This window comes from Puma concolor, chromosome C1 (genome assembly GCF_028749965.1).
Source record: "Puma concolor isolate L17-30 chromosome C1, mPumCon1.1.hap2, whole genome shotgun sequence".
NCBI lineage: Eukaryota > Metazoa > Chordata > Mammalia > Carnivora > Felidae > Puma > Puma concolor.
In genome coordinates this window covers 55,734,875-55,746,391 of record NC_141674.1, presented here as the reverse complement: position 1 = coordinate 55,746,391, position 11,517 = coordinate 55,734,875, and positions in this window count along the sequence as shown.

Sequence of the window (11,517 nt, the reverse complement as noted above, 5' to 3'; positions counted from 1 at the left end):
GTTTTAATCTTTAGCTTTATGTACTTTTGTAAAAACTTTTTTGGGGTGTTAAATGGAAAGACATTTTAAACTTTTTATTTTAAAAGGCTTTTGACTTTCCAAATCTCACAAGAAGGAAAGAAAACTTAAGTCCATACTGAAGTTTTAAAATAACTTTTTTTGGCTGCAAAAATAATACGTATTTATATGTATTCTCTAGGTGTTAGTCTTTGTGCATTTAGGAAAAACAAGAGTAACAGCAGTAAAAAATTTCTAAGATACAATTTTACCGCCCCAAGGTAACCATCTTTTAGGATGTTTTAGCACGATTCTTTTTCTGTGAACAGAGACCTATATTTTATTTTGTTAAAAAGAAAATAATTCTGGGGCGCCTGGTTGGCGCAGTCGGTTAAGCGTCCGACTTCAGCCAGGTCACGATCTTGCGGTCCGTGAGTTCGAGCCCCGCGTCAGGCTCTGGCTGATGGCTCGGAGCCTGGAGCCTGTTTCCGATTCTGTGCCTCCCTCTCTCTCTGCCCCTCCCCCGTTCATGCTCTGTCTCTCTCTGTCCCAAAAATAAATAAAAAACGTTGAAAAAAAAATTAAAAAAAAAAATTCTATGTCTAAAGTCTTACAATATGTTTTTTTCAACTAACAATATCATAAATATTTTCCTAGATCATTAATATCCCTTTATATCACTTTTAATATGTACATCACATGTAACATCAAATGGCTAGATAAGAATTTAGATGAGAAAATCTAAAAATAGGGGCACCTGGGTGGCTCAGTCAGTTGAACATCCAACTTCCGCTCAGGTCATGATCTCACGGTTTGTGGGTTTGAGCCCCATGTAAGGTAACGTTTGTGTTAACAGCGTGGAGCCTGCTTTGGACACTGTCTCCCTCCCTCTCTGCCCCGCCTCTGCTTGCTCTCTGTCTTCCTCTCTTTCAAAAATAGTAAAATAAAACAGAAAGAAAAAGAAAGAAAGAAAGAAAGAAAGAAAGAAAGAAAGAAAGAAAGAAAGAAAGAAAGAAAGAAAAAGACAATTGAGAGGGAGTTAAGATGGTGGAGAAGTAGGGAGACCCAGATTTTCCTCGTCCCTCAGACACAGCTGTATTGAGGTCAGATCACTTGGAACATCCAGGAAATCAGTCTGCCGAGTACAGAAGGATCTCCACAGTTGGAAGGAGACAGCTTGGCAGGATCGAGGTGTGTGTATGTGAATTGCGGGAGATAAAACGGCATAGGCACAAAGGGGAGGGAAACTTTTCTGTGGAGAAACAAAAGGGAGAGAGAGAGAGAGGTGTGAAAGTGCAGCATCGAATTAGGACAAGAGAAAACCTCTCTGGACCATGAACTGGGGAATGAGAAATATGAAGAGTGACAGTTTCTTTTTTGCAAACAGCCTTAGGGGCTGAAACTTGAGGTTCAGAAGTGTGTGACTTTCTCCAGAGCAAAACCGGGAGCCTTGGCTCATGCTCCTCGGAGGTGGGAGTCGGCCCCAGAGTGCATAGCTCAGTGTAGCAATCTCAGGGGTTCACTGGGAGAGAACAGTTCCCTTCCTCAAGTACTTTGGGAAGAGGCTTTATTGCCCTTCCAAGGACAAAAGACCCTGCAGGTGCCAACCAAAGGCCTTTTATCAGCAGGCCAGAGTGGCTCTATTCTGGAACAGGGGAGAGGAACCACACTCAGCTGGGTCCTTTAAGGTTTTGCATTTGACTCCCAGCTGAGTGCCTACAAAGATCGGGAGACTGTGGAGTAGAGCAAGCCGACTGCTCTCTCTATTCTGTAAGGGCTGCCTGAACAGCATGGGTAGAGATACCCGGTCAGGGGGAAGAGATGTTCATTTTACCTTCAACACCAACGTGGTGGGACATCAGAGAGCAGCACAGTGGCCTCCAGTGGAGGCGGGACATGCTTACACAAAACCCCGCCACTCTGGACCTGGCAACTGCTTATCTACTGGAGAAAAACTGACACTAAGTGAACCAGATGGCCACTCCTCAAAACCGGCACAGTCACCAGTCCCAGGCATCTACAGACAACTGTTTTTTTGTTTTGTATTTTATTTTAATTTATTTTATTTTTATTTTTACCCTTTTATTATTTTTCTTTTGGAATCAGGCTTATAGTTTCTGATTTGTTTTTGGTCAGTTCTTATTATATGTGTGTACACACACACATTAAACAATCATATATATATATATATATATATATATATATATATAATAATTATGCATCTCGGGGCGCCTGGGTGGCTCAGTCGGTTGAGTGTCTGACTTCGGCTCAGGTCATCATCTCGCAGTCTGTGAGTTCGAGCCCCACGTTGGGCTCTGTGCTGACAGCTCAGAGCCTGGAGCCTGCTTCAGATTCTGCGTCTCCCTCTCTCTCTGCCCCTCCCCCGCTCATGCTCTGTCTCTCTCTCTGTCAAAAATAAATAAACATTACAAAAAAATTTAAATAATTATATATCTAAATGTTTTATCAGGCATTTTTATTCTATTCTTTTTCCTCCTTTTCTCTTTCTTCTTTATTTTCCTTTCTCTTTCTCTGGATTTAGACTTTACTTTTTTGATTCTCTGTTTCATCTTCTTTTCGCCCCCTTCATTTTTCTCTTTTTCTGGGATCAGGCTCCTGCCCCCCTCCCCCACTTTTCCTTTCCCCACCCCACACCGCCAGATTTACTTGAACAAACAAATCAAAGCATTCCTGGTAAAAGGTCCAAACACTCCACCACTACAAGCAAGGAGGAGCTTTGCAGAGGACTGACCAGTGGGACAGAACAGCCAAAATGCAACAGTAGAGTGCATGCAACATACACCAAAAACACTTCCTGAAGTGACAGGACCTGGACAGTGTATGATTCCTTCTTAATATGAAAGTACTGGTAGGCTCAGGACACACAACAAGAATTTAAAACACCCAGGGGTGCCTGGGTGGCTCAGTTGATTGGGCATCCGGCCTTAGCTCAGGTCATGATCTCATGGTTCATGGGTTCAAGCCCTGCATCAGGATCTGTACTGACAGCTCAGAGCCTAGAGCCTGCTTCAGATTCTGTGTCTCCCTCTCTCTCTGCCCCTCCCCAACATGCACTCTGTCTCTTTTCTAAAAAAAATTAAAATATTCAAAAGACAGAAACTTAGACAAAATGACAAAACAGAGGAATTCTCCCCAAAAGAAAGTTCAAGAAGAAATCACAGCCAGAAAATTGTTCAAAACAGATATAAACAATATATGTTGAAAAAGAATTTAGGATAAGTCATAAGACTAATAGCTGAGCTTGAAAGAAGCATAGAAGACACCAGAGAAACTTTTGCTGCAGAGATCAAAGACCTCAAAACTAGTCACGATGAATTAAAAAATGCTATAACCGAGATGCAAAATAAACTAGATACAGTGACAGTGAGGATGGAATAAGCAGAGGAGAGAATAGGTGAAATAGAAGATAACATGGAAAATAATGAAGCTGAAAATAAGAGGGAAAGGAAATTACTAGATCACAAGGGGAGAATTAGAGAACTGAGTGATCCCATGGAATGAAACAATATCCATATCATATGAGTTCCAAAAGAGTGGGAGAAAGAGGCTGTAGATTTATTTGAGCAAATTATAGCTGAGAACTTCCCTCATCTGGGGAAGGAAACAGGCATCCAAGTCCAAGAGGCACAGAGAACTCCCTTCAAAATCAACAAACATAGGTCAAAACCATGACATATCATAGTGAAACTAGCAAAATACAAAGATAAACAGAGAATTCTGAAAGCAGCTAGGGACAAATGGGCCTTAACCTACAAGGGTAGACACATAAGGGTAGTAGCAGACCTGTCTACTGAAATGTGGCAGGCCAGAAGGGAGTGGCAGGAAATATTCAATGTGCTGAATGGGAAAAATATGCAACCAAGACTCCTTTATCCAGCAAGGCTGTCATTCAGAATAGAGAGACAAACGCTTTCCCAGACAAACAAAAACTAAAGGAGTTTGTGACCACTAAACCAGCCCTACAAGAGATCCTAAGGGTGACCCTGTGAGTGGAAAACAGCAAAGACTGTGAAGAACCAGAGACATCACAACAAACATGAAATCTACAGATAACACAATGGCACTGAATTCATACCTTTCAATAATCACTCTGATGTAAATGGACTAAATGCCCCAATCAAAAGGTATAGAGTATCAGAATAGATAAGAAAACAAGACCTGGGGTGCCTGGGTGGCTCAGTCGGTTAAGCGTCCAACTTCAGCTCAGGTCATGACCTCACAGTCTGTGAGTTCAAGCCCCACGTCAGGCTCTGTGCTGAAAGCTCAGAGCCTGGAGCCTGCTTCAGATTCTGTGTCTCCCTCTCTCTCTGCCCCTCCCCTGCTCATGCTCTGTCTCTCTCTGTCTCAAAAATAAATAGAAAAACATCAAAAATTAAAAAACAAACAAACAAACAAGACCCATCAATATGCTGCCTAAAAGAGACTAATTTTAAACTCAAGGACAACTGCAGATTGAAAGTGAGGGGATGGAGAACAATCTATCACACTAATGGACATCAAAAAAAGAAAGAAAGAAAGCTAGTATAGTCATACTTATATCAACAAGCTAGAGTTTAAACCAAAGACTGTAACAAGGGATGAAGAAAGGCACTATATCATAATTAAGGGGTTTATCCATCAAGAAGAACTAATAATTTTAAGTGTTTATGCCCCAATGTGTAAGCACCCAAATATGTAAGTCAATTAATCACAATCATAAATAAATGTATAGGTAACAATACCATGGTTGTAGGGGACTTTAATACTCTACTTATAGCAATGGATAGATCATCTAGGCAGAAAATCAATAAGGAAACAATGGCTCTGAGTGACACATTGGACTGGATGGACTTAACAGATATATTCAGAACATTTCATCCTAAAGCAGCAGAATATACATTTTTCTTGAATGCACACAGAACATTCTCCAAAATAGATCACATACTGAGTCACAAAACAGCTCTCAACAGGTAAGGAAAGATAGAGATCATACTATGCATATTTTCATATCACAAAGCTATGAAACTTGAAATCAACCACAAGAAAAAATCTGGAAAGCCCCCAAATGCATGGAGGTTAAAGAACATCCTACTAAAGAATGAATGGGTTAAAAAGGAAGTGAAAGAAAAATTTAAAAATGCATGGAAGTAAATGAAAATGAAACATGACAGTCCAAATCCTTTAGGATGCAGCAAAGGCAATCCTAAGTGGAAAATACATTGCAATTCAGGCCTATCTCCAGAAGCAAAAACAGGTCCCAAATACATAATCTAACCTTACACTTGAAGGACCTAGAAAAGGAGCAGTAAATAACACCCAAAGCCAGTAGAAAAAGGGATATGATAAAGATTAGAGCAGAAATAAACACGATAGAATCCAAAAAAAAAAGAGGTCAATGAACAGATCAATGAAACTGAGAGCTGGTTTTTTGAAAGAATAAACAAAATTGATAACCTGCTAGCCAGACTTCTTAAAAAGAAAAGAGAGAGGACCTAAATAAATAAAATCACAAATGAAAGAGGAATGATCACAGCTAACACCATGAAATACAAACAATTATAAGAGAATACTATGAAAAATTATATGCCAACAAATGGGACAATCTGGAAGAAATGGACAAATTCCGAGACATTCACACACTACCAAAACTCAAATGGGAAGAAATAGAAAATTTGAATAGACCCATAACCAGTAAAGAAATTGAATCAATTATCAAAATCTCCCAACAAATAAGAGTCCTGAGCCAGATGGCTCCCCAGGGGGATTCTACCAGACATTTAAAACAGAGTTAATACCCATTGTTCTCAAACTGTTCCAAAAAATTGAAATGGAAGGAAAGTCTCCAAACTCATTCTATGAAGCCAGCATTACCTTGATTCCAAAACCAGACAAAGACCCCACTAAGAAGAATTACAGGCCAACATCCCTGATGAACCTGGGTGCAAAAATTTTCAACAAGATACTAGCAAATTGAATTCAACTCTACATTTAAAGAATTACTCACCATGATCAAGTGGGCTTTACTCCTGGGCTGCAGGGCTGGTTTAAAATTCACAGATCAATCAATGTGATACACCATTTTAATGGAAGAAAGGATGAGAATGATATGATCCTGTCAATAGATGCAGAAAAAGCATTTGACAAAATATAGCATCCTTTCTTGATAAAAACCCTCAAGAAAGTTGGGATAGAAAGAACATACCTTAACATAATAAAATCCATATATGAAAGGCCCACAGCTAACATCATCCTCAATGGGGAAAAACTGAGAGCTTTCCCCCTGAGATCAAGAACAAGACAGGGATGTCCATTCTCACCATTCTTGTTCAACATAGTGTTGGAAGTCCTAGTCTCAGCAATCAGACAACAAAATGAAATAAAAGCATCCAAATTGGCAAATAAGAATCAAACTTTCACTTTTCTCGGATAACATAATACTCTACATGGAAAACCCAAAAGACTCCACCAAAAAACTAGTAGAGCTGATATAGGAATTCAGCAAAGTTGCAGCATATAAAATCAATATACAGAAATTGGTTGCATTTCTATACACCAATAATGAAGCAGCAGAAAGAGATAAAAGGAATTGATCCCATTTATAATTGCACCAAGAACTGTAAGATACCTAGGAATAAACTTAACTAAAGAGTTAAAAGATCTGTATGCTGAAAACTATAGAAAGCTCATGAAAGAAATTGAAGAAGACACAAAGAAATGGAAAAACATTCCATGCTCATGGATTGGAAGAACAAATACTGTTAAAGTGTCGATACTACCCAAAGCAATCTACACATTCAATGCAATCCTTTTCAAAATACCACCAGCATTCTTCACAGAGCTAGAACAAACAATCCAAAATTTGCATAGAACCACAAAAGACCCCCAAATAGCCGAAGTAATGTTGAAAAAGAAAACCAAAGCTGGAAGCATCACAATCCCAGACTTCAAGCTGTATTACAAAGCTGTAATCATCAAGACAGTATGGTAGTGACACAAAAACAGACACAGAGATCGATGGAAGAGAATAGAGAACCCAGAAATGGACCCACAAATACATGGCCAATGAATCTTTGACAAAGCAGGAAAGAAAAACCAATGGAAAAAAGACAGTTTCTTAGCAAATGGTGCTGGGAGAACTGTACAGCAATATGCAGAAGAGTGAAAGTGGACCACTTTCTTACACCATACACAAAAATATATTCAAAATGGATGAAAGACCTAAATGTATGACAGGAAACCCTTAAAATCCTACAGGATAAAAGAGGCAGCAACCTCTTTGACCTAGGCTGCAGCAACTTCTTATTTGACATGTCTCTGAAGACAAGGGAAATAAAAGCAAACATGAACTGTTGGGACCTTCTGCACAGCAAAGGAAACAATCAACAAAACTAAAAGGCAACCAGTGGAATGGGAGAAGATATTTGCAAATGATACATCTGACAAACGGTTAATATCCAAAATCTATAAAGAACTTACCAAACTCAATACCCAAAAAAACAAATAACCCAGTAAAGAAACGGGCAGACAACATGAACAGACATCTTTCGAAAGAAGACATCCAGATGGCTAACAAACACATGAAAAGATGCTCCACATCACTCATCATCAGGGAAATACAAATCAAAACCACAATGAAATACCACATTACACCAGTCAGAATGGCTAAAATGAACAACTCAGGAAACAACAGATATTGGCAAGGATGTGGATAAAGGGGAACCCTTCTGCACTGTTGGTGAGAATGCAAACTAGTGCAGCCACTCTGGAAAATAGTATGGAGGTTCCTCAAAAAGTTAAAAATAGAACTACCTTATGACCCAGAAATTGCACTACTAGGAATTTATTCAAAGGATACAAAAATGCTGATTCGAAGGGTCACATGCACCCCAATGTTTATAGCAGCACTATCAACAATAACCAAATTACGGAAAGAGCCCAAATGTCCATCAACTGATGAATGGATTAAGATGTGGTATATAGGGGCGCCTGGGTGGCTCAGTTTGTTGAGCGTCCAACTTCAGCTCAGGTCATGACCTCACACTCCATGAGTTCGAGCCCCAAGTCAGGCTCTGTGCTGACAGCTCAGAGCCTGGAGCCCGCTTCAGATTCTGTGTCTCCCCCTCTCTCTGCCCCTCCCCTGCTCATGCTCTGTCTCTCTCTGTCTCAAAAATAAATAAAAACATTAAAAAAATTTTTAAAAAGATGTGTTATATATACACAGTGAAATACTACTTGGTGATGCAAAAGAATGAAATCTTGCCATTTGCAACAATGTGGATGTAACTGGAGGGTTTTATGCTAAATGAAATAAGTCAGTCAGAGAAAGAGATATATCATATGATTTCACTCATATGTGGAATTTGAGAAACTCAACATATGAACATAGGGGAAGGGAAGGAAAAATAAGATAAAAACAGAGAGGGAGGCAAACCATAAGAGATTCTTAACTACAAAGAACAAACTGAGGGTTGCTGGAGGGGGTGGTGGGTTAAATGCGTGACAGGCATTAAGGAGGGCACTTTTCAGGATGAGCACTGGGTGTCATACATAAGAGATGAATCACTGGGTTCTACTCCTAAAGCCAAGACTACACTGTATGTTAACTAACTTGAAAGTAAATAAATAAATAAATAATCTAAAAATAGTAGTAAAGATCATAGATTTTGGAAATAAATACAACTGGGTTTGAATTCTGAATCTGCCACTTAATAGCTTTATGATTTTTTTTCCCTCCCCACCCCTACCCAGTAGGTTTATTATTTTGATCAAGAGGTTTAACATCTCTGAATCAAATTTTTAAATCTATAAAATAAAAACTGAATGAGACAATGTATGTGAAATTCAGTAGACCATTTGATAGACAATAAAGTTAATAAATGGGAATTCAATAATTAAATAATAGATGCCAGTAATCTACTTTTAATTTTTCACACTTATAAAATATATTGTTACATTTACATCATTATTTCTAATTCTTTGTGGATTTCTATGATTAATTCCCAAATATAAATTCTTGGAAGTGGAATTGTGGGTCAAAGGTTATATATTTTTTGAGGTAAATTGTAAGTTACCATTCTGACAATTTACATTTGCACCAGCAGAGCATAGGTATACATGTGTCTCTGTTCCCTTCTCCAACTTGCCAATACAAGGGAGAGAGTTATATTTTGTTGGTTTAATGAATACACCTTTGATAAGTTTGTTGATATTAAAAATATAATTAATGGTTATTTGTAGGTATTATTTTGCAAATGAACAGTTTATATGCAACACATATTTTTTCTCCCAGTATGGCGTTTGTCTTTTTTTCAAGATTTTAAGATTTTTAAGATACTCTGTGTTTACACATGTTGGGCAGTTTTCCAAGTGCAATATATTTTAAATTTTTGTTATTATGTTTTTGACATGCAGAAGTTTTAAATCTGAAGTCAGATCTGACAATCTTTTACTCTAAATATTATGTTTTTGCATGCATAGCAGGCAAAACATTTGAAGATGCTATACTAAGGGATGTGTTTAAAAGTGTGGTCTTTAATAGGAGGAAAGGATTTATAGAGAAAAAGTCTAGGATTTAATAATTGAAATGCTTGAGAGTATGTATTTTCATATTACTATAAAATCTGGTGCAGGTAGCCATTTTGAATTATGTTGTGTGGACTTTGTGCGGATAGTGAGAAGGCTAAGGGGCACAGAAACCTAAAGGAAGCTTTGGGTTATCTGCCTTTTGCTAGGCACTATGCTTGGCACTTCAGATTGTTAAATCATTTAATTCCCAGATTGGCCCATGAGATCATTAATCTCCTAATTTTACCATTTCCATTTATTTGACAAATATTTGTTGAGCACAGTATCAGTTTTTAGACTTCCTCTTGTAGAAAGTGAAAAATAAATACAAACTAATTTATGCACAAAGAGAATTTATTTAATCATGTAAGCTGACAAGGTCTAGCAGTGGCTCGAGTGTCAGTGGTAGATTCACCCTGGGCTCAGATGATACCACCAATATCCAATCTTTCAGTTTGTTTCCTTTGGATTGACTCCATTCTCAGGCTATTTGTGGTGGCCCCCAAAGCCCACAACAGATAGGAGAAGAGAGAGAATCTGCTTTCCTGGAGGTTCGATATCTCAGAATTGAACTTTCTGGGTCCTAATTGACTTCACCTGAGTCATATGTCCCTTCCTGAGCCAGTCACTGTGGTTAGAGAGTTGTGGCCAGTGGTCTCATTGGTATTGCGTAGATAAAGTGCTCCTCCCTTGGGACCACGGGGTTGAATAAGTTCTTCTAAAGTGCCTGTGCAGAGGGAGCAGCATGAACAAAGACACAGAGATAAGAAAAACCTGGAACATCTGAAAAACTTACATTAACTGATAAGGTTGTTACTTTGTGTACCATAGGTTGGCTGAGACAAAGCTATAAAGGAAATCAGAACTCAGTTCAACATAGACAAGACTCAGATGATATAAGGTTTCATATTCTATGTTGTATAATTTTGACTGTATTCTGAGGGCATTGTCAAGCCCAGGAAAAGAATGAAGGGAGGAAAAGAAAAACAGGAAAGAGTTCTAGGGTACAATAATATTTGAGGAGTGAGCAGAGGAATAGAGGAAAGTAATAAGGAAATTGGCAGTAAGGCAGAAGTAGGAGAGAGTGGGATCATTGAAGCCAAGGGATGAGAATGTTTCAAAAAAACAGAATTAGAAGTGTCAAATTCAGAACAAAGATCAAATAACAGCGTCTGAAAGATGTCTGTTGGGTTTGCAAATGAAAAAGATGGGATTAAGGGGTGATTAAGGGACCAAAGAGCTTACTATCTGGAAGAAAGAGACTAATGGACTAAAGGGATAAGAGATTGTGTGATCAGAGATCAGAGCTCAAGATTAAAGAGTAACAGTTTTAAGGATAAAGAAGTAAAGATAGCTTTAATTTGGTAGTTAATGAGTTTAGAGGCAAAACTTTTGCCTTCATGGATTTAATATGGAAAGGAAGACTGACATTCCTAAATTGGTAGAAGTGGGAAATGACTGGAAATTTGTCAGTAAGTAGGTGTGGAGAGATGGTTGGCATGAATCTCATAAGAGGAGGCCTCTCCTAAGAAAGAGGAATAATAAAGATATAAAAGGGACAATAGGGAGGCTGAAGAATAGTGACATGTCTCTCAGACCTCATGGTTTTTGTGGGGCAAGAAAGGAAATGCTCCCTTGGGTCATACTGAATGACCTTGAGTCATTGGGTCATACTGAATGACCTTGAGCCTTGGGTCATACTGAATAGTCTAACAGTGTGATTTAGTGTGGAGGCCTGGCCACACCCATTTAGTCTTAAGGTGGGGGCTGGCCACTGCAGAAAGGTCAACAATGTGACTTAAGGTGGGTGCTTTGGGTCAAATGGAAACTGAGATTAACCATGCAGGGCAATCAATCAGTCAAACATCCCTATATGATGAAGCCCCACTAAAAATCTGGACACGAAGCTTAGGTAAGCTTCCCTGGTTAACAATACTTCGTATGTATTGTCATATA